The following is a 24,556-nucleotide window of genomic DNA, read 5'->3' as shown; positions in this document are numbered from 1 at the left end:
CCCCCACCATCTATGACCCCTCTATGACTGCAGGACCCCCCTATATAGATGTGTATAGGGCTCAGCTCCATCTACCTGAGGGTTCTCTGGGAGCTTCTCCTCTGGACAGTCCTGGGAATACAGAGGACGGGGACATCTCTCGGGGGGATTTCTCCTCCTGGAGTCAGAACCTATAGGAGATAACACACAGACTGTATTATATATGAGATGATGGGAGTAGTATCCAGGGGACCCTTACACCTCTATCATCAGGAAGGTCTCCTCTCACCTGGAGATGTCAGAGGCCGGGGCTCCTCCATCATGGCCTCCTCGTACAGATCCTCCTGTCCTTCTATATACTCCCACTCCTCCATGGAGAAATACACCGCCACATCCTGACACCTTACAGGAACCTGACAACACAATGACACCGTCATCACCCAGACCCTCCAGTGCTGTTACTGGAGAACCTCCCAGTATTCCCAGCAGGGTCACCTCTCCAGTCAGCAGCTCCATCATCTTGTGGGTGAGCTCTAGGACCTTCTCCTCATGTATCAGGGGGGGAGGCTCTGTAATGGGGGTCCACCCTCCTGACTCCTGGATGATGGGAGTCCTCCCCGATGTCTTCTTCACTAGGGTGTAATCCTGTGGATGGAGAGAGACACTGACTCCAGATCTCCGCTCAGAATCCCTCCCGGGATCATGGCCCCATCTCCAGTAATCTAGTCCCTAGAAGCTGGAATATTCTTCCCCTCCAGCCCCTTCTGGACTCTTCTAGAGAACCCCCCATCCCCGTTCCTCTGGCAGAGAGCTCCATAGTCCCCCTGCTCTTACAGTAAAGACTCCTCCTCTATGTTGTGGAGAAGCCTTCTTTCCTCTAGACGTAGTGGAGGCCTCCTTCTTCTAGTATCATCTAGATGTCAGACTAGTGGTAGAAATCCTCCCTCCAGGCCACACTGGGGACAACCTGCCTACTTCCCTCCTCATGGCTCCGCGGTGGCCGATCTTCAGCTTCTCCGTCCCTTGGAAGGTCTGGAGGCCGTTCTCCAGGAGCCTCTTCCTATCACTTCCTATGATGGATTCTCCAGAATACAATAAAGAGGAGAGAAATCTAGAAAGGTTTACCTCTCCGCTCAGCAGGGAGATGATCTCCAAGGTGAGGTCTAATATTCTTCTGCTGATCTCCTTCCTGTCCATCCTTGGTGGAGGAGCTGGAGGAGATGCTCCAGGACAAGGAGAGACCCCGGGGATAAAGGGGGATTCTGGAGAGAAGAAGAGAGACCCTGACCAGGACCTGCTCTGTATCTGTGCACCGCAAGAGCTGCAGGACCTGGGATGACGTCACTGTCATGTGATCAGGAGGGGCGGAGCTCAGCAGTCGGGAGAAGTGGTGATGTAGGACCTGCGATGGCGTCACTGCCATGTGATCAGGAGGGGCGGAGCTCAGCAGTCGGGAGAAGTGGTGATGTAGGACCTGCGATGGCGTCACTGCCATGTAATCAGGAGGGGCGGGGCTCAGCAGTGGGGAGACGAGGTAATGTAGGACCTGTGATGACGTCACTGCCATGTGATCAGAAGGGGCGGAGCTAAGCAGTGGGGAGTAGTGGTGATGTAGGACCTGGGATGACGTCACTGCCATGTGATCAGGAGGGGCGGAGCTCAGCTATGGGGAGATGAGGTAATGAAGGACCTGGGATGACGTCACTGCCATGTGATCAGGAGGGGGCGGAGCTCAGCAGTGGAGAGAAGTAATAATGTAGGACCTGGGATGATGTCACCATCATGTGATCAGGAGGGGCGGAGCTTTATAAAGGACAGACGAAAAGGGAGAAGAGTGAGAGAAATAATAACAGGCTGGACATGCTGGGAGTTGTAGTCCTCTCCTCTCCTACCTCCTCCTGTAATGTCCTCTGATATCACACACATAATAACAGGCTGGACATGCTGGGAGTTGTAGTCCTCTCCTACCTCCTCCTGTAATGTCCTCTGATATCACATAATAACAGGCTGGACATGCTGGGAGTTGTAGTCCTCTCCTACCTCCTCCTGTAATGTCCTCTGATATCACATAATAACAGGCTGGACATGCTGGGAGTTGTAGTCCTCTCCTACCTCCTCCTGTAATGTCCTCTGATATCACATAATAACAGGCTGGACATGCTGGGAGTTGTAGTCCTCTCCTACCTCCTCCTGTAATGTCCTCTGATATCACATAATAACAGGCTGGACATGCTGGGAGTTGTAGTCCTCTCCTACCTCCTCCTGTAATGTCCTCTGATATCACATAATAACAGGCTGGACATGCTGGGAGTTGTAGTCCTCTCCTACCTCCTCCTGTAATGTCCCCTGATATCACATAATAACGGGCTGGACATGCTGGGAGTTGTAGTCCTCTCCTACCTCCTCCTGTTATAATATCACATAATAACAGGCTGGACATGCTGGGAGTTGTAGTCCTCTCCTCTTCTACCTGCTCCTGTAATGTCCTCTGATATCACATAATAACAGGCTGGACATGCTGGGAGTTGTAGTCCTCTCCTTCCTCCTCCTGTTATAATATCACATAATAACAGGCTGGACATGCTGGGAGTTGTAGTCCTCTCCTCTTCTACCTCCTCCTGTAATATCCTCTGAGATCACATGACGTCCTGGTCTTGCTGGGGGTTGTAGTCCTCTCCTACCTCCTCCTGTAATGTCCTCTGATATCACATAATAACAGGCTGGACATGCTGGGAGTTGTAGTCCTCTCCTTCCTCCTCCTGTTATAATATCACATAATAACAGGCTGGACATGCTGGGAGTTGTAGTCCTCTCCTCTTCTACCTTCTCCTGTAATGTCCTTTGAGATCACATGACGTCCTGGTCTTGCTGGGGGTTGTAGTCCTCCCCTCTTCTACCTTCCTGGTTGGTATATGCTCCCGACTCGTCCCGGTTGCAGACTGCAAATAACTGAAAAAGATTGGTCTTGGATTCAAATAGAAACCTAGAATGTGTCGGCAGATAAGAACCCTGTGGCCCATCTAGTCTGCCCAATATACTGAATACTATGGATAGCCCCCGGCCCTATCTTATATGAAGGATGGCCTTATGACTATCCCATGCATGCTTAACCTCCTTCACTGTATTTGCAGCTACCACTTCTGCAGGAAGGCTATTTCATGCATCCACTACTCTCTCAGTAAAGTAATACTTCCTGATATTACTTTTAACCCTTTGCCCCTCTAATTTAACACTATGTCCTCTTGTAGCAGTTTTTCTTCTTGTAAATCTTCTCTCCTCTTTTCCCTTGTTGATTCCCTTTATGTATTTAGCAGTTTCTCTCATATCCCCTCTGTCTCGTCTTTCTTCCAAGCTCTACATGTTAAGGTCCTTTAACCTTTCCTGGTAAGTTTTATCCTGCAATCCATGTACTAGTTTAGTAGCTCTTCTCTGAACTCTTTCTAGAGTATCTATATCCTTCTGGAGATATGGCCTCCAGTACTGCGCACAATACTCCAAGTGAGGTCTCACCAGTGTTCTGTACATAAGCACTTCACTCTTTCTACTGCTTATACCTCTCCCTATACATCCAAGCATTCTGCTGGCATTTCGTGCTGCTCTATTACATTGTCTTCCCACCTTTAAGTCTTCTGAAATAATTACTCCTAAATCCCTTTCCTCAGATACTGAGGTCAGGACTGTGTCAAATATTCTATATTCTGCCCTTGGGTTTTTACGCCCCAGGTGTATTATCAAGGTACACGGAACAGTTGTTGACGCGTTTCGGGTACAGGACCCTTAGTCGTAACCTTGTCACATAGTGAGACGCTACAATGTAAATGAAACCAGTGCCCGTCCCCTCAAACTGAAGGGGGGAGGGCAAAGTCCTCATTGGTTGTCTCACTATGTGTCCCACCCATCTTCTGGATTTGTAATCACCAGGTAAATGAGCTTCACACTATGCTGGAACTCTCATTCAGATTAACCCTTCTGGGCACTAAGGTCCAGTCATATAGGCTGGAGGAGATGGAAAGAGAGAGAAACCGCACAGTGTGAATATGACATAAACCATTAGTTATCAGACTAAACTAAACTAGAATGACCTCATATCTGCCTTGACGTTCTTGATTAGAGGAATTGCATGGAATTGAATACATTGCTGTCATGAGAGTGATAATATATGACATTGTCTGGAAGTGACAGTCACTGATAAATGTACATTAGCTTCCTTTTCAGATTCCGGCCTGCTGGGACTCTACTGTCTGAATATCCAGAAGGCCTCCCGCAGGAGGAGTTTTTGGCGGTGATCCCCCCTCTCGTGGGTGCAAACACCCTCTCAATTGCAAAGGCATTGAAACTTTTCACTTTGCGAGCGTGTTTCTGCACAAAATGTCTCGCAACATTTGAAACGTTCAATGCATTTGGATTGTTTGTAATTCAGATGCTCTAGGAGTCGATTCTTACATTTCCGGATCGTGCTCCCGATATACATTAAATCACATTCAGTACAGCGAATGATGTACACCACCCCTGCAGTGCTGCAGGTGATATAGCTTTGGATTGGAAAGCTGCACGAGTGGTCAGAATTATCACATAGCTTCAAGGGGGTCACATAGTTGCAGGTTTGGCATGGGTTGCCCCCGCATCTTGTGAACCCCTTGTAGCTAAGCCAACTCTGGTTTTTGTTCACTCCTGATCTATTGGAGGTGAAGAGAGATGGAGACAAGGAGTAGGACAACGTTGTGGCCCTTCTAGGTACGATTTTACAACCTGACTTTAAGGCATTATACAGAATGGCGTCATCATATAGAATAGGTAGACTTCCTTTTATCACAGAGCTGATTCTGTTAAATTCCTTGCTATATGTTATGGATAGAATTGGGATGTTGTCCTGGTCTCTGTCTCCATACATCCCAGCACTCCGTTCTGTGGTTTTGGGACTGTTCATGTCTTTCACCGGCCCAAAAAGTCTTTCCATGATATCCCTGCCCCTGCTCATCCCCCGCCGACAGAAACGGAGACCTACCAAGTAAAGTCCTATAAGGATCTATTGTTCAGAGAACAGGGGTCTCTATGTTGTCTTGCGGGTCTTGAGCAGGGAGTCATGGAGCCAACGAAACCTGGTAATAAGCCCCCTACCCGTAACCCTCAGTTTTACCCTGTAATGTCACGCACCAGCAGTATGGATATATTCCAGGAGGTACTGGAAAAAGAGTTGGGCAGGATACAACATGATAGTAAGGATGCCACCAATTCTAATCATTTAACCCACTCTCAACTCCAGGCCCTTGTAGAACTGCAACAATGTGACAAAATTGTCATTAAAATGGCGGATAAGGGGGGGGGGGGGTCATCCTGGATAGTGAGGTGTATCACAGCCAGATGCTGAGTATGTTGTCGGATGCATCCACGTACAGGAGACTAGCAAAAGATCCACTTGGTGAATATAAAGATGGTTATATGACATTGTTGCATAAGGGGAGAGAAATTGGCTTTTTCAACGAAACAGAGTTTAGGTTCCTGTGCGTGGATGCACCTGTCACTCCAATTATGCATGCACTGCCAAAAATCCATAAGGGTGTCCACCCCCCCCTTCCGCCTGATAGTATCGGGCATGGGGTCTTTGACCGAACGCCTGGGAAACTGGTTAGATAATCTCCTGCAGCCACTAGTTAGGCGCACACCAGGCTTCTTAAAAGATACCGCGGACGTGTTAAGAGCCATGTACAGCCAATTAGCATTGGATTGCGGCGGACGTAATAGCGCTGTACCCTTCCATCCCCCACAGAGTCGCCCTGCTAGCTATGGAGTATCATCTCCATAGATATACGGGATCGGGTTCCAGCTACATTGATTATGCCTGTGAGGTTGCGGCTTTCTTGCTGACCCACAATTATTTCATGTTCGATGGTGTGCACTATGTGCAGACACGTGGAGTGTCAATGGGGGCCAAATTTTCGCCTTCATTGGCTAATTTGACTATGGCGTACTGGGAAGAAAAATGTATCTATAGTTTAAGTAACCCATTTGGGTCTGGACTGGTCTGGTACGGCAGATACATGGATGACCTGCTCATGATATGGGCGGGCGATGTGTCTGCCGTCCCAGACCTCCAGACCTATTTAAATGGGAACGACTATAATTTACGTTTTACATGTACAACCAATGAATGTAATATTAACTTCCTCGACTTGACGCTCGGCGGTTGTCCGGGAGAGATAGTGCACACCCGAACATATAGGAAAATGACAGCTGGTCACTCGATCCTGAATGCTAAAAGCCACCATCCTCTACACACTATCAGGGCGATTCCTGTGGGGGAATATATACGGACCGCAAGAAACTGCAGTTCATTAGAACTCCTAGAGGAGGAATTTAGTCTGGTGGACAAAAGATTGAAAGCTAGGAATTATCCTGATTGGAGGCTGCGGAGGGGCAGGCATATCGCCATGCTAAGAAATAGACGTGATATGCTTTTTGGGCCGGTGAAAGACATGAACAGTCCCAAAACCACAGAACGGAGTGCTGGGATGTATGGAGACAGAGACCAGGACAACATCCCAATTCTATCCATAACATATAGCAAGGAATTTAACAGAATCAGCTCTGTGATAAAAGGAAGTCTACCTATTCTATATGATGACGCCATTCTGTATAATGCCTTAAAGTCAGGTTGTAAAATCGTACCTAGAAGGGCCACAACGTTGTCCTACTCCCTGTCTCCATCTCTCTTCACCTCCAATAGATCAGGAGTGAACAAAAACCAGAGTTGGCTTAGCTACAAGGGGTTCACAAGATGCGGGGGCAACCCATGCCAAACCTGCAACTATGTGACCCCCTTGAAGCTATGTGATAATTCTGACCACTCGTGCAGCTTCCCAATCCAAAGCTATATCACCTGCAGCACTGCAGGGGTGGTGTACATCATTCGCTGCACTGAATGTGATTTAATGTATATCGGGAGCACGATCCGGAAATGTAAGAATCGACTCCTAGAGCATCTGAATTACATAAACAATCCAAATGCATTGAACGTTTCAAATGTTGCGAGACATTTCGTGCAGAAACACGCTCGCAAAGTGAAAAGTTTCAATGCCTTTGCAATTGAGAGGGTGTTTGCACCCACGAGAGGGGGGATCACCGCCAAAAACTCCTCCTGCGGGAGGCCTTCTGGATATTCAGACAGTAGAGTCCCAGCAGGCCGGAATCTGAAAAGGAAGCTAATGTACATTTATCAGTGACTGTCACTTCCAGACAATGTCATATATTATCACTCTCATGACAGCAATGTATTCAATTCCATGCAATTCCTCTAATCAAGAACGTCAAGGCAGATATGAGGTCATTCTAGTTTAGTTTAGTCTGATAACTAATGGTTTATGTCATATATTTACACTGTGCGGTTTCTCTCTCTTTCCATCTCCTCCAGCCTATATGACTGGACCTTAGTGCCCAGAAGGGTTAATCTGAATGAGAGTTCCAGCATAGTGTGAAGCTCATTTACCTGGTGATTACAAATCCAGAAGATGGGTGGGACACATAGTGAGACAACCAATGAGGACTTTGCCCTCCCCCCTTCAGTTTGAGGGGACGGGCACTGGTTTCATTTACATTGTAGCGTCTCACTATGTGACAAGGTTACGACTAAGGGTCCTGTACCCGAAACGCGTCAACAACTGTTCCGTGTACCTTGTGGTGATGTCTGCTGTAACCTGCATGTTCCAATAAAGAAGACGTTTTTAAAGAGGATCTCTATTTGAATCCAAGACCAATCTTTTTCAGTTATTTGCACTCCCCTCTTTTACCTTCTCCTATAATGTGTGAAGCATGTGGTGAGATAAGTGAGTGAGAAGGATGGTGGTGATTGGACTGCCTGTTACCGTAGTTACTGGGGTCCATCAGAGAGGTGTCCTGGTGTCTTCAGGGTCGTCATCCCAGGGGCGTTGGACATTGGACACATGGGAGGCAGCGTCTACTCCATATCCCAGTGTCCTAGAGGATATCGGCCAGACGCCAGGATCTATAGCTGCTGTCATATCTGCAGGAGGCCCAGCGCAGAAGAAGTGATCAGCCCGTAGAAGTCGGAGCGTTAGTCCCGGGCACACAGCCCATGGTAGAGGGGAATTCTTGGCGAGGTTCCTACGAGATTGAGATGTGAAGTGCACCAGCCAGACAGGAGAGAGCCGGGGCAGGGTTATCACATTGTTAGGCCTCATGCACACCACCGTATGTATTCTGCGGAACGGAACAGCCGCCCCTGATAGAACAGTCCTGTCCTTGTCCGTAATGCTTGTTCTATTTTTTTGTGGAACGGAAATACGGAAACGGAATGCACATGGAGTACCTTCAGTTTTTTTGCGGACCCATTGAAATAAATTGCTTCGCATGTGGTCCGCAAAAAAATACGGAACAGACACGGAAAGAAAATATATTCATGTGCATGAGCCCTTAAGGTCCATTCACACGTCCATATATGTTTTGCGGATCCTCAGAACACTGACACAAGCCATGTGCACACGGCCAGCACTATAATAGAAAACGCCTATTCTTGTCCGCTATTGCGGAGCCGCGGAACAGAAGTGCGGATGCAGACAGCACACTGTGTGCTTTCCACATCTTTTCTGGCCCCATTGAAAATGAATGGGTCCGCACCTGTTCGGCATAATTGCGGAACGGATCTGGACCATTCATATGGACGTCTGATTGGAGCCTAAGTGAGGACAACCTGGCTGACGTCTCCGTTCTCACCCCCCATTTTGTGTCTCTGATCGTTGTAGTAGCTCATGAACTTAAAGTACTGGCTGAGGGCAGCAGTTCTGGTGGTCAAGTCTTATCACAAGAAGCAGAAGCTCGCACGTTCCAAGAAGTTGAGGTAATAATGTCTTCTGCGCCATATGTACCTATAGGTCGTCTCTGTGAGATTGATGATTGGTTCAGTAACTCCGTCTTCTGATTGTCCAATGGAAAACAGCCAAAACAGTGTCTGTGAATTCATCTCTTTGAATCTCACCGTGTCTGTGCCGTCATCTCTGAATCTTACCGTGTCTGTGCCTTCATCTCTGAATCTCACCGCGTCTGTGCCTTCATCTCTGAATCTCACCGTGTCTGTGTCTTCATCTCTTTGAATCTCACCGTGTCTGTGCCTTCATCTCTGAATCTCACCGCGTCTGTGCCTTCATCTCTGAATCTCACCGCGTCTGTGCCTTCATCTCTGAATCTCACCGCGCCTGTGCCTTCATCTCTGAATCTCAATGTGTCTGTGCCTTCATCTCTGAATCTCACTGTGTCTGTGCCTTCATCTCTGAATCTCACCGTGTCTGTGCCTTCATCTCTGAATCTCACCGTGTCTGTGCCTTCATCTCTGAATCTCACCGCGTCTGTGCCTTCTTCTCTGAATCTCACCATGATTGTGCCGTCATCTCTGAATCTCACCGTGTCTGTGCCTTCATCTCTGAATCTCACCGCGTCTGTGCCATCATCTCTGAATCTCACCGTGTCTGTGCCTTCATCTCTTTGAATCTCACCGTGTCTGTGCCGTCATCTCTGAATCTCACTGCGTCTGTGCCTTCATCTCTGAATCTCACCGTGTCTGTGCCTTCATCTCTGAATCTCAATGTGTCTGTGCCTTCATCTCTGAATCTCACCGTGCCTGTGCCTTCATCTCTGAATCTCACCGTGTCTGTGCCTTCATCTCTGAATCTCACCGTGTCTGTGCCTTCATCTCTGAATCTCACCGTGTCTGTGCCTTTATCTCTTTGAATCTCATTGTGTCTGTACCTTCATCTCTTTGAATCTCATCGTGTCTGCGGCTTCATCTCTTTGAATCTCACAGTGTCTGTGCCTCCATCTCTTTGAATCTCACCGTGTCTGTGCGTTCATCTCTTTGAATCGCAATGTGTCTGTGCCTTCATCTCTTTGAATCTCACCATATCTGTGCCTTCATCTCTCTGAATCTCACTGTGTCTGTGCTTTCATCTCTTTGAATCTCACCGTGTGTGTGCCTTCATCTCTGTGAGTCTCACCATGTATGTGTCTTCATCTCCGAATCTCACCGTGTCTGTGCCTTCATTTTTTTTGAATCTCACCGTTTCTGTGCCTTCATCTCTTTGAGTCTTACGTGTCTGTGCCTTCATCTGTTTGAATCTCGCCGTGTCTGTGCCTTCATCTCTTGGAATCTCGCCATGTCTGTGCCTTCATCTCTTTTAATCTCACCATGTCTGTGCCTTCATCTCTGAATCTCACCGTGCCTGTGCCTTCATCTCTGAATCTCACCGTGTCTGTGCCTTTATCTCTTTGAATCCCACCATGTCTATGCCTTCATCTCTGAATCTCACCGTGTCTGTGCCTTCCTCTCTTAATCTCACCGTGTCTGTCTCTTCATCTCTGAATCGCACCGTGTCTGTGCCTTCATCTCTTTGAATCTCATTGTGTCTGTGCCTTCATCTCTTTAAATCTCACCGTGTCTGTGCCTTCATCACTTTGAATCTCACCGTGTCTGTGTCTTCATCTCTTTGAATCTCACAATATCTGTGCATTCATCTCTTTGAATCTTACCGTGTCTGTGCCTTCATCTCTGAATCTCACTGTGTCTGTGCATTCATCTCTTTGAATCGCACTGTGTCTGTGCCTTCATCTCTGAATCTCACAATGTCTGTGCCTTCATCTCTGAATCTCACAATGTCTGTGCCTTTATCTCTGAATCTCACTGTGTCTGTGCCTTCATCTCTGATTCTCACTGTGTCTGTGCCTTCATCTCTGAATCTCACCGTGTCTGTGCCTTCATCTCTGAATCTCACCGTGTCTGTGCCTTCATCTCTGAATCTCACTGTGTCTGTGTCTTCATCTTTTTGAATCTCACCATGTCTGTGCCTTCATCTCTGAATCTCACTGTGTCTGTGTCTTCATCTTTTTGAATCTCACCATGTCTGTGCCGTCATCTCTGAATCTCACCGTGTCTGTGTCTTCATCTCTTTGAATCTTACCATTTCTGTGTCTTCATCTCTGAATCTCACCATGTCTGTGTCTTCATCTCTGAATCTCACCGTATCTGTGCCTTCATCTATTTGAATCTAACCGTGTCTGTGCCTTCATCTCTTTGAATCTCACCACGTCTGTGCCTTCATCTCTGAATCTCACCACGTCTGTGCCTTCATCTCTGAATCTCACCACGTCTGTGCCTTCATCTCTGAATCTCACCACGTCGGTGCCTTCATCTCTGAATCTCACCGTGTCTGTGCCTTCATCTATTTGAATCTCACCGTGTCTGTGCCTTCATTTCTTTGAATCTCACCGTGTCTGTGCCTTCATCTCTGAATCTCACCGTGTCTGTGCCTTCCTCTCTGAATCTCACCGTCTCTGTCTCTTTATCTCTGAATCTCACCGTGTCTGTGCCTTCATCTCTGAATCTCACCGTGTCTGTGCCTTCATCTATTTAAATCTCACCGCGTCTGTGCCTTCATCTCTTTGAATCTCACCGTGTCTATGCCTTAATCTCTGAATCTCACGGTGTCTGTGCCTTCCTCTCTGAATCTCACCGTGTCTGTCTCTTCATCTCTGAATCGCACCGTGTCTATGCCTTCATCTATTTGAATCTCATTGTGTCTGTGCCTTCATCTCTTTAAATCTCACCGTGTCTGTGCCTTCATCACTTTGAATCTCACCGTGTCTGTGTCTTCATCTCTTTGAATCTCACAATGTCTGTGCCTTCATCTCTTTAAATCTCACCGTGTCTGTGCCTTCATCACTTTGAATCTCACCGTGTCTGTGTCTTCATCTCTTTGAATCTCACCACGTCTGTGCCTTCATCTCTGAATCTCACCACGTCTGTGCCTTCATCTCTGAATCTCACCACGTCTGTGCCTTCATCTCTAAATCTCACCACGTCTGTGCCTTCATGTCATGCCCCACTCTGACGATGTGCGGAGGTCGGACAGGATTGCAGCACGAGTTTAGTGTTTGTTTTGGAGTCGTGCTGGATCCGCCCCTCATCAGGTGCACTGGGTGGAGTCATTAGTTTTAATAGCTCCTCTGCCCAGTGCCCTGAGCGGATTATACTCATCATTGTGATCTTGGAAGCTAGGAAGGAAGGTTGGCTGTCTGCTCCAGCTCAGGAAGATAAGTGTTGTTTCTAGTTGGTTGTTTTGTGTCATCTATCCCATCCAGGTTCTGTGCGAGCAGGCTGCTCCTATTTCCCACTTCACCATCTTAGGGAATTCAGGGTTTTGTCAGCCCAGGCACGGGGATATCTTAGATCTACCTTCAAGGTCTGTAGATGGGCTGAGCAGTGCAGAGAAAGAGGTCAGGGATTAGCTAGGAGGTGACCCTTCCCCTGTCTCTCGCCCAGAGCCTGGTTGGTTCGTTATCTGTTATACTGAGTGCACGCTCGCGGTGACATTATAATCCGCCATACAGGGAGTGCAGAATTATTAGGCAAGTTGTATTTTTGAGGATTAATTTTATTATTGAACAACAACCATGTTCTCATTGAACCCAAAAAACTCATTAATATCAAAGCTGAATATTTTTGGAAGTAGTTTTTAGTATGTTTTTAGTTTTAGCTATTTTAGGGTGTGTGCAGGTGACTATTACTGTGCATAATTATTAGGCAACTTAACAAAAAAAAAATATATACCCATTTCAATTATTTATTTTTACCAGTGAAACCAATATAACATCTCAACATTCACAAATATACATTTCTGACATTCAAAAAAAATAAAAAAATAAATCAGTGACCAATATAGCCACCTTTCTTTGCAAGGACACTCAAAAGCCTGCCATCCATGGATTCTGTCAGTGTTTTGATCTGTTCACCATCAACATTGCGTGCAGCAGCAACCACAGCCTCCCAGACACTGTTCAGAGAGGTGTACTGTTTTCCCTCCTTGTAAATCTCACATTTGATGATGGACCACAGGTTCTCAATCGGGTTCAGATCAGGTGAACAAGGAGGCCATGTCATTAGATTTTCTTCTTTTATACCCTTTCTTGCCAGCCACGCTGTGGAGTACTTGGACGCGTGTGATGGAGCATTGTCCTGCATGAAAATCATGTTTTTCTTGAAGGATGCAGACTTCTTCCTGTACCACTGCTTGAAGAAGGTGTCTTCCAGAAATTGGCAGTAGGACTGGGAGTTGAGCTTGACTCCATCCTCAACCCGAAAAGGCCCCACAAGCTCATCTTTGATGATACCAGCCCAAACCAGTACTCCACCTCCACCTTGCTGGCGTCTGAGTCGGACTGGAGCTCTCTGCCCTTTACAAATCCAGCCACGGGCTTATCCATCTGGCCCATCAAGACTCACTCTCATTTCATCAGTCCATAAAACCTTAGAAAAATCAGTCTTGAGATATTTCTTGGCCCAGTATTGACGTTTCAGCTTGTGTGTCTTGTTCAGTGGTGGTCGTCTTTCAGCCTTTCTTACCTTGGCCATGTCTCTGAGTATTGCACACCTTGTGCTTTTGGGCACTCCAGTGATGTTGCAGCTCTGAAATATGGCCAAACTGGTGGCAAGTGGCATCTTGGCAGCTGCACGCTTGACTTTTCTCAGTTCATGGGCAGTTATTTTGCGCCTTGGTTTTTCCACACGCTTCTTGCGACCCTGTTGACTATTTTGAATGAAACGCTTGATTGTTCGATGATCACGCTTCAGAAGCTTTGCAATTTTAAGAGTGCTGCATCCCTCTGCAAGATATCTCACTATTTTTGACTTTTCTGAGCCTGTCAAGTCCTTCTTTTGACCCATTTTGCCAAAGGAAAGGAAGTTGCCTAATAATTATGCACACCTAATATAGGGTGTTGATGTCATTAGACCACACCCCTTCTCATTACAGAGATGCACATCACCTAATATGCTTAATTGGTAGTAGGCTTTTGAGCCTATACAGCTTGGAGTAAGACAACATGCATAAAGAGGATGATGTGGTCAAAATACTCATTTGCCTAATAATTCTGCACGCAGTGTACTGTGACTGCCATCACTCAGCGCTTTTGTGATGGCGTCAATTGATGCACTGAGTGACCGCATGCATGGTTATCCCTAGAGGTTGCGGATCTGCGTAGTACGGTCACACAGTGTCAGAGGTTTCTGGCATCAGGTACAGGTCAAATTGGTGGGGAGCCTAAAGTCGCTCTTCCCGACAGATTTACAGGGAGTACGGATGATTTTTTCCACTTTAAAGAGTCATGCAAATTGTACTTTCGACTGCGTCCATTTTCATCAGGTAATGAGGATCAGAGGGTGGGTATCATCATGTCTCTGCTTAAAGGGGACGCTCAATCCTGGGCTTTTTCTCTGCCGCCCGGTTGTCTGGCTCTCCGGTCAGTGGAGGAATTTTTCCAAGCCCTGGGATTGATTTACGATGACCCAGATCGGGTCTCGATGGCAGAATCGAAATTGCGTAACTTACTGCAGGGTGAACATACTGCAGAGGGTTACTGTACAGAGTTTAGGAGGTGGGCTACTGAGTCGGGGTGGAACGACCCTGCGTTACGTAGTCAGTTTTGTCAGGGGTTATCTGAAAGGTTGAAGGATGCCCTGGCTTTTCATGAGTATCCGGATACTTTAGAGAATGCAATGTCTTTGGCTATACGGTTGGATAGACGTATCCGAGAGAGGTGTAAGGGCCCCCCCCCGTGCAAGGGATCCCTCCTGCGTGTGGTTTTGTTTCTTCTACTGCCCAGGGTGATATTGCTTATAACTCTGGAGTAGCGGAGGAACCCATGCAGTTAGGTCAGATATCTTAACCATTCTGATAGTAGAGACTTTAGAAAAGTGCACAATCTATGTTACTTTTGTGGAAAGAGGGGTCATTTTATTTTTTCTTGTCCTCATGTTAAATCACAGGTGGAAGAGAAAAAGAAAAAAGAAAAAAAAACTTCCCTCACACTTGGTTGTATGAATGGTGTGGTGGAGCAGACAGGTATGCAAGCTCCCTGCAGTTCCCGATTTCTCCTTTCAGCTATGGTGGCGCTAGAGTCAAAAAATGTGTTTGTTGATGTATTCCTTGATTGTGGTGCTGGGGTAAACCTAATTGACTTTCTTTTTCTTCAAGGCTTGGGACTAAGTACTTGGACGTTAGAGAACGAGATTCGTGTTTTTGCAATTGATTCTTCCCCTCTTTCTCACTCACATTGTTCATGGTATTCATTTAAGGGTGGGTGATTCACATGCTGAAATTATTTCTTGTTTTGTCATGAAGGATTTGCCAGCTCCTATAGTTTTGGGGTTGCCATGGTTGACTAGACATAACCCAATTATAGACTGGCAAGTGAAACAAATCATTGGCTGGAGTGAGTTTTGTTCGGATAATTGTCTTGTCACATCTATTTCTGAAGTGTCCACTACGGCTCTACCTCCGTATCTCTTGGATTTTGTTTTGCGGATGTCTTTTCGGAGGGTGGGGCTCAGGAATTGCCCCCTCATCGGGACTATGATTGTCCAGTTAATCTCATTCCTGGCGCTAAGTTGCCAAAGTCTCGGCTTTACAACCTCTCTCAACCCGAAAGAGAGGTCATGCGAAAGTATGTCGCCGAGAGTTTGGCAAAGGGTCATATTAAACCATCTAAGTCTCCAGTGGCAGTAGGTTTGTTCTTTGTGAAGAAAAAACATGGATCACTGAGACCGTGTTTGGATTTCCGGGAGTTGAACCGTATTACAGTCCGGGATCCATATCCCCTGCCCTTGATCTCTGATCTTTTTGATCAGATTGTTGGAGCCAAGGTGTTCTCCAAGTTGTATTTGAGAGGAGCCTACAATCTGATCAGGATCAAGGAGGGGGATGAGTGGAAAACGGCCTTCAATACGCACGAGGGTCATTTTGAGAACCTGGTGATGCCTTTTGGGTTGACGAACGCGCCAGCAGTATTTCAGCGATTCAGCAATGACATTTTTCATCACTTGGTGGGGAGGTTCGTAGTAGTTTACCTGGATGACATTTTAATTTATTCTCCTGATCTGAAGACTAGAGTTTAGCGAACACCTGGATGTTCGGGTTCGAGAAGTTCGGCCGAACTTCCCGGAAATGTTCGGGTTCGGGATCCGAACCCGACCCGAACTTCGTCCCGAACCCGAACCCCATTGAAGTCAATGGGGACCCGAACTTTTCGGCACTAAAAAGGCTGTAAAACAGCCCAGGAAAGAGCAATAGGGCTGCAAAAGGCAGCAACATGTAGGTAAATCCCCTGCAAACAAATGTGGATAGGGAAATTAATAAAAAAAAAATAAAAAAAAAAATTAACCAATATCAATTGGACAGAGATCCCATAGCAGAGAATCGGGCTTCACGTCAGCAGAGAATCAGTCTCTTCATGCCATAGCAGAGAATCTGGCTTTATGTCAGCGCAGAATCAGTCTTCATGTCATAGCAGAGAATCAGGCTTCACGTCACCCACCACTGGAACAGGCCACTGTCACACATTTAGGCCCCGGCACCCAGACAGAGGAGAGAGGTCCCGTAACAGAGAATCTGGCCTTATGTCAGCACAGAATCAGTCTTCATGTCATAGCAGAGAATCAGGCTTCACGTCACCCACCACTGGAACAGGCCACTGTCACACATTTAGGCCCAGGCACCCAGGCAGAGGAGAGAGGTCCCGTAACAGAGAATCTGGCTTCATGTCAGCAGAGAATCAGTCTTCATGTCATAGCAGAGAATCAGGCTTCACGTCACCCACCACTGGAACAGGCCACTGTCACATATTTAGGCCCCGGCACCCAGACAGAGGAGAGAGGTCCCGTAACAGAGAATCTGGCTTCATGTCAGCACAGAATCTGTCTTCATGTCATAGCAGAGAATCAGGCTTCACGTCACCCACCACTGGAACAGGCCACTGTCACACATTTAGGCCCCGGCACCCAGACAGAGGAGAGAGGTCCCGTAACGGAGAATCTGGCCTTATGTCAGCACAGAATCAGTCTTCATGTCATAGCAGAGAATCAGGCTTCACGTCACCCACCACTAGAACAGGCCACTGTCACATATTTAGGCCCCGGCACCCAGACAGAGGAGAGAGGTCCCGTAACAGAGAATCTGGCCTTATGTCAGCGCAGAATCTGTCTTCATGTCATAGCAGAGAATCAGGCTTCACGTCACCCACCACTGGAACAGGCCACTGTCACATATTTAGGCCCAGGCACCCAGGCAGAGGAGAGAGGTCCTATAACAGAGATTAAGACTTCATGTCAGCACAGAATCAGTCTTCATGTCATAGCAGAGAATCAGGCTTCACGTCACCCACCACTGGAACAGGCCACTGTCACATATTTAGGCCCAGGCACCCAGGCAGAGGAGAGAGGTCCCATAACAGAGATTCAGGCTTCATGTCAGCACAGAATCAGTCTTCATGTCATAGCAGAGAATCAGGCTTCACGTCACCCACCACTGGAACAGGCCACTGTCACATATTTAGGCCCTGGCACCCAAACAGAGGAGAGAGGTCCCGTAACAGAGATTTAGGCTTCATGTCAGCACAGAATCAGTCTTCATGTCATAGCAGAGAATCAGGCTTCACGTCACCCACCACAGGAACAGGCCACTGTCACATATTTAGGCCCCGGCACCCAGACAGAGGAGAGAGGTCCCGTAACAGAGATTCAGGCTTCATGTCAGCACAGAATCAGTCTTCATGTCATAGCAGAGAATCAGGCTTCACGTCACCCACCACTGGAACAGGCCACTGTCACATATTTAGGCCCAGGCACCCAGGCAGAGGAGAGAGGTCCCATAACAGAGATTCAGGCTTCATGTCAGCACAGAATCAGTCTTCATGTCATAGCAGAGAATCAGGCTTCACGTCACCCACCACAGGAACAGGCCACTGTCACATATTTAGGCCCAGGCACCCAGGCAGAGGAGAGAGGTCCCATAACAGAGATTCAGGCTTCATGTCAGCACAGAATCAGTCTTCATGTCATAGCAGAGAATCAGGCTTCACGTCACCCACCACAGGAACAGGCCACTGTCACATATTTAGGCCCCGGCACCCAGACAGAGGAGAGAGGTCCCGTAACAGAGATTCAGGCTTCATGTCAGCGCAGAATCAGTCTTCATGTCATAGCAGATAATCAGGCTTCACGTCACCCACCACTGGAACAGGCCACTGTCACATATTTGGGCCCCGGCACCCAGACAGAGGAGAGAGGTCCCGTGACAGAGATTCAGGCTTCATGTCAGCACAGAATCAGTCTTCATGTCATAGCAGAGAATCAAGCTTCACGTCATCCACCACTGGAACAGGCCACTGTCACATATTTAGGCCCAGGCAGAGGAGAGAGGTCCCATAACAGAGATTCAGGCTTCATGTCAGCACAGAATCAGTCTTCATGTCATAGCAGAGAATCAGGCTTCACGTCACCCACCACTGGAACAGGCCACTGTCACACATTTAGGCCCCGGCACCCAGACAGAGAAGAGGTTCATTCAACTTTGGGTTGCCCCGCAATATAATGGTAAAATGAAAATAAAAATAGGATTGAATGAGGAAGTGCCCTGGAGTAGAATAATATATTGTTAAGGGGAGGTAGTTAATGTCTAATCTGCACAAGGGATGGACAGGTCCTGTGGGATCCATGCCTGGTTCATTTTTATGAACGTCAGCTTGTCCACATTGGCTGTAGACAGGCGGCTGCGTTTGTCTGTAATGACGCCCCCTGCCGTGCTGAATACACGTTCAGACAAAACGCTGGCCGCCGGGCAGGCCAGCACCTCCAAGGCATAAAAGGCTAGCTTTGGCCACGTGGACAATTTGGAGACCCAGAAGTTGAATGGGGCCGAACCATCAGTCAGTACGTGGAGGGGTGTGCACAGGTACTGTTCCACCATGTTAGTGAAATGTTGCCTCCTGCCAACACGTTCCGTATCAGGTGGTGGTGCAGTTAGCTGTGGCGTGGTGACAAAACTTTTCCACATCTCTGCCATGCTAACCCTGCCCTCAGAGGAGCTGGCCGTGACACAGCTGCGTTGGCGACCTCTTGCTCCTCCTCTGCCTTCGCCTTGGGCTTCCACTGGTTCCCCTGTGACATTTGGGAATGCTCTCAGTAGCGCGTCTACCAACGTGCGCTTGTACTCGCGCATCTTCCTATCACGCTCCAGTGTAGGAAGTAAGGTGGGCACATTGTCTTTGTACCGGGGATCCAGCAGGGTGGCAACCCAGTAGTCCGCACACGTTAAAATGTGGGCAACTCTGCTGTCGTTGCGCAGGCACTGCAGCATGTAGTCGCTCATGTGTGCCAGGCTGCCCAGAGGTAAGGACAAGCTGTCCTCTGTGGGAGGCGTATCGTCATCGTCCTGCGTTTCCCCCCAGCCACGCACCAGTGATGGGCCCGAGCTGCGTTGGGTGCCACCCCGCTGTGAATATGCTTCATCCTTATCCTCCTCCACCTCCTCCTCATCCTCCTCGTCCTCCAGTAGTGGGCCCTGTCTGGCCACATTTGTACCTGGCCTCTGGTGTTGCAAAAAACCTCCCTCTGAGTCACTTCGAAGAGACTGGCCTGAAAGTGCTAAAAATGATCCCTCTTCCTCCTCTTCCTCCTGGGCCACCTCCTCTTCCATCATCGCCCTAAGTGTTTTTTCAAGGAGACATAGAAGTGGTATTGTAATGCTGATAACAGCGTCATCGCCACTGGCCATGTTGGTGAAGTACTCGAAACAGCGCAACAGGGCACACAGGTCTCGCATGGAGGCCCAGTCATTGGTGGTGAAGTGGTGCTGTTCCACAGTGCGACTGACCCGTGCGTGCTGCAGCTGAAACTCCACTATGGCCTGCTGCTGCTCGCACAGTCTCTCCAGCATGTGCAAGGTGGAGTTCCACCTGGTGGGCACATCGCATATGAGGCGGTGAGCGGGAAGGCCGAAGTTACGCTGTAGCGCAGACAGGCGTGCAGCAGCAGGGTGTGAACGCCGGAAGCGCGAACAGACGGCCCGCACTTTATGCAGCAGCTCTGACATGTCGGGGTAGTTGCGAATGAACTTCTGCACCACCAAATTCAGCACATGCGCCAGGCAAGGGATGTACGTCAAACCGGCTAGTCCCAGAGCTGCAACGAGATTTCGCCCATTATCGCACACCACCAGGCCGGGCTTGAGGCTCACCGGCAGCAACCACTCGTCGGTCTGTTGTTCTATACCCCGCCACAACTCCTGTGCGGTGTGGGGCCTGTCCCCCAAACATATGAGTTTCAGAACGGCCTTCTGACGTTTACCCCGGGCTGTGCTGAAGTTGGTGGTGAAGGTGTGTGGCTGACTGGATGAGCAGGTGGAAGAAGAGGAGGAGGAAGCTGAGTAGGAGGAGGAGGAGACAGGAGGCAAAGAATGTTGCCCTGCGATCCTTGGCGGCGGAAGGACGTGCGCCAAACAGCTCTCCGCCTGGGGCCCAGCCGCCACTACATTTACCCAGTGTGCAGTTCGGGAGATATAGCATCCCTGGCCGTGCTTACTGGTCCACGTATCTGTGGTTAGGTGGACCTTGCCACAGATGGCGTTGCGCAGTGCACACTTGATTTTATCGGACACTTGGTTGTGCAGGGAAGGCACGGCTCTCTTGGAGAAGTAGTGCCGGCTGGGAACAACATACTGTGGGACAGCAAGCGACATGAGCTGTTTGAAGCTGTGTGTGTCCACCAGCCTAAATGACAGCATTTCATAGGCCAGTAGTTTAGAAATGCTGGCATTCAGGGCCAGGGATCGAGGGTAGCTAGGTGGGAATTTACGCTTTCTCTCAAATGTTTGTGAGATGGAGAGCTGAACGCTGCCGTGTGACATGGTTGAGATGCTTGGTGACGCAGGTGGTGGTGTTGGTGGTACATCCCATGTTTGCTGGGCGGCAGGTGCCAACGTTCCTCCAGAGGCGGAGGAAGAGGCCGAGGCGGCAGCAGCAGAAGAGGCCGAGGCGGCAGCAGCAGAAGAGGTAGCAGGGGGAGCCTGAGTGACTTCTTTGTTTTTAAGGTGTTTACTCCACTGCAGTTCATGCTTTGCATGCAGGTGCCTGGTCATGCAGGTTGTGCTAAGGTTCAGAACGTTAATGCCTCGCTTCAGGCTCTGATGGCATAGCGTGCAAACCACTCGGGTCTTGTCGTCAGCACATTGTTTGAAGAAGTGCCATGCCAGGGAACTCCTTGAAGCTGCCTTTGGGGTGCTCGGTCCCAGATGGCGGCGGTAAGTAGCAGGCGGAGTCTCTTGGCGGCGGGTGTTCTGATTTTGCCCACTGCTCCCTCTTTGTCTTTTTCTACGCTGTTGGCTCGGTCTCACCACTGCCTCTTCCTCCGAACTGTGAAAGTCAGTGGCACGACCTTCATTCCATGTGGGGTCTAGGACCTCATCGTCCCCTGCATCGTCTTCCACCCAGTCTTCCTCCCTGACCTCCTGTTCAGTCTGCACACTGCAGAAAGACGCAGCAGTTGGCACCTGTGTTTCGTCATCATCAGAGACGTGCTGAGGTGGTATTCCCATGTCCTCATCATCAGGAAACATAAGTGGTTGTGCGTTAGTGCATTCTATCTCTTCCACCCCTGGGGAAGGGCTAGGTGGGTGCCCTTGGGAAACCCTGGCAGCAGAGTCTTCAAACAGCATAAGAGACTGCTGCATAACTTGAGGCTCAGACAGTTTCCCTGATATGCATAGGGGTGATGTGACAGACTGATGGGCTTGGTTTTCATGCGCCATCTGTGCGCTTTCTGCAGAAGACTGGGTGGGAGATAATGTGAACGTGCTGGATCCACTGTCGGCCACCCAATTGACTAATGCCTGTACCTGCTCAGGCCTTACCATCCTTAGAACGGCATTGGGCCCCACCAAATATCCCTGTAAATTCTGCTGGCTACTGGGACCTGAGGTAGTTGGTTCACTAGGACATGTGGCTGTGGCAGAACGGCCACGTCCTCTCCCAGCACCAGAGGGTCCACTAACACCACCACGACCATGTCCACGTCCGCGTCCCTTATTAGATGTTTTCCTCATTGTTCCCGTTCACCACAATTTTGAAAATGGCAAATTTGGGAATAGTTTTTCAACCCAGAACAAAAACTGTGCTTTTACGGTCACTACAAATAACTTGACCAGCTAAAACAGTACTGATTTGGTTGAATAGAAATGTGAGGCCTATTTTTTTTGCGCTGTGTCACAGGTATACGTTTAATCACAGAATTAGACTTCTATCTGCACGGTAGCGTGTGTGTTAAGTTTTTCTGAATGACACTATCAGCACCTTGAATCTAAGATATCCTTTTTGGGATAGATTTCAAGTAGGCCTGATATAGCAGAAACTACTTATTTTGAGAATGGCAAATTTGGGAATAGTTTTTCAACCCAGGACAAAAACTGTGCTTTTACGGTCACTACAAATAACTTGACCAGCTAAAACAGTACAGATTTGGAGGAATATAAATGTCAGGTCTATTTTTTAGGCGCTGGGTGACAGGCTCAACTTGCCCCTGATGTAGTATATGGCCAAAAAATAACCACACTATTGATGGTTAAATGCACTTGGGTGACACAGGCTCAGCCTGCACCTGATGTAGTATATGGCCAAAAATTAACCACACTGTTGATGGTTAAATGCACTTGGGTGACACAGGCTCAGCCTGCACCTGATGTAGTATATGGCCAAAAAATAACCACACTGTTGATGGTTAAATGCACTTGGGTGACACAGGCTCAGCCTGCACCTGATGTAGTATATGGCCAAAAAATAACCACACTATTGATGGTTAAATGCACTTGGGTGACACAGGCTCAGCCTGCACCTGATGTAGTATATGGCCAAAAATTAACCACACTGTTGATGGTTAAATGCACTTGGGTGACACAGGCTCAGCCTGCACCTGATGTAGTATATGGCCAAAAAATAACCACACTGTTGATGGTTAAATGCACTTCGGTGACACAGGCTCAGCCTGCACCTGATGTAGTATATGGCCAAAAAATAACCACACTGTTGATGGTTAAATGCACTTCGGTGACACAGGCTCAGCCTGCAGCTGATGTAGGATATAGCAAAAAATAACCACACTATTGATGGTTAAAAGCACTTGGTGGTAGCTTGTGCTGGCGCACCACAAGCCACAAAATGGCCGCCGATCACCCCAGAAAAAAGTGATATAAAAACGCTCTGGGCAGCCTAAAAAAAGTGAGCAATTCGATATTAGCACTTCAATGATCCACAGCTGGAGATCGATCACAGAATGAAGTCTTTTGGAGGAGTTAATCTGCCTAATCTCGCCCTAACGTCGCAGCAGCAACCTCTCCCTATGCTTGAATCAGCAGAGTGACGTGCAGCGCTACGTGACCCAAGCTTATATAGAGGCTGGGTCACATGCTGCACTGGCCAATCACAGCCATGCCAATAGTAGGCAAGGCTGTGATGGCCTCTTGGGGCAAGTAGTATGACGCCTGTTGATTGGCTGCTTTGCAGCCTTTCAAAAAGCGCCAAGAAAGCGCCGAACACCGAACCCGAACCCGGACTTTTACGAAAATGTTCGGGTTCGGGTCCGTGTCACGGAAACCCCAAAATTCGGTACGAACCCGAACTATACAGTTCGGCTTCGCTCATCCCTACTGAAGACCCATCAGGATCATGTGAGACAGGTTTTGACGATCCTTCGGGAGAATAAGTTGTATGCCAAATTGGAGAAATGTTTGTCTGCGGTGCAAGAGCTTCCGTTCTTGGGATACATGCTTTCTGATTCCGGTTTTCGTATGGATCCCGAAAAGGTCCGGGCGGTTCTGGAATGGGACCGACCAGAGAATCAGAAAGCTTTGATGCGGTTCTTGGGGTTTACAAATTATTATAGGAAATTTATTTCAAATTATTCTACCCTAGTAAAACCTCTTACTGATATGACCAAGAAGGGCGCCGATGTCTCTGTCTGGTCGGATGAGGCATTGCAGGCCTTTTCGGCTGTTAAGGAGCGTTTTGCGTCCGCTCCCATTCTGGTGCAGCCGGATGTGTCTCAACCATTCGTAGTGGAGGTTGATGCATCAGAGGTGGGGGTTGGGTCGGTGCTGTCACAGGGTTCATCTCCTGGCAAGTGGGTCCCGTGTGCCTTCTTCTCCAAGAAGCCAGGAAAGGTTAAAGGACCTTAATATGTATAGCTTGGAAGAAAGAAGAGACAGAGGGGATATGATAGAAACTTTTAAATACATAAAGGGAATCAACTCGGTAAAGGAAGAGAGCATATTTAAAAGAAGAGAAACTACCACAAGAGGACACAGTTTTAAATTAGAGGGGCAAAGGTTTAAAAGTAATATAAGGAAGTATTACTTTACTGAGAGAGTAGTGGATGCATGGAATAGCCTTCCTGCAGAAGTGGTAGCTGCAAATACAGTGAAGGGGTTTAAGCATGCATGGGATAGGCATAAGGCCATCCTTCATATAAGATAGGGCCAGGGACTATCCATAGTATTCAGTATATTGGGCAGACTAGATGGGCCAAATGGTTCTTATCTGCCGACACATTCTATGTTTCTATGTTTCTATGTTTCTAAGCTCTCGGTTGCCGAGAGGAATTATGATGTTGGAGATAGAGAGTTGTTGGCTATCAAGTTGGCCTTTGAGGAATGGCGCCACTGGTTGGAGGGGGCGTCTCACCCCGTTACAGTGTATA

At 48.1% G+C, this 24,556-nt stretch overlaps 1 long non-coding RNA gene across 1 annotated transcript; it reads right to left on the bottom strand.

Moving 5' to 3' along the window:
* Positions 1-108: 108 nt before the first annotated feature.
* On the bottom strand, positions 109-505 carry LOC120998407. Its single transcript, XR_005778351.1, has 3 exons — positions 475-505; positions 269-392; positions 109-170 (listed from the first exon to the last, which is right to left on the bottom strand). It is a non-coding gene; the product is annotated as an uncharacterized LOC120998407 (long non-coding RNA).
* Positions 506-24,556: the final 24,051 nt, after the last annotated feature.

This window comes from Bufo bufo, chromosome 4, assembly GCF_905171765.1.
Source record: "Bufo bufo chromosome 4, aBufBuf1.1, whole genome shotgun sequence".
Taxonomy (NCBI): domain Eukaryota; kingdom Metazoa; phylum Chordata; class Amphibia; order Anura; family Bufonidae; genus Bufo; species Bufo bufo.
Note: the sequence above shows the minus strand (reverse complement) of the source record. Positions and strands in the feature narration are given on the sequence as shown.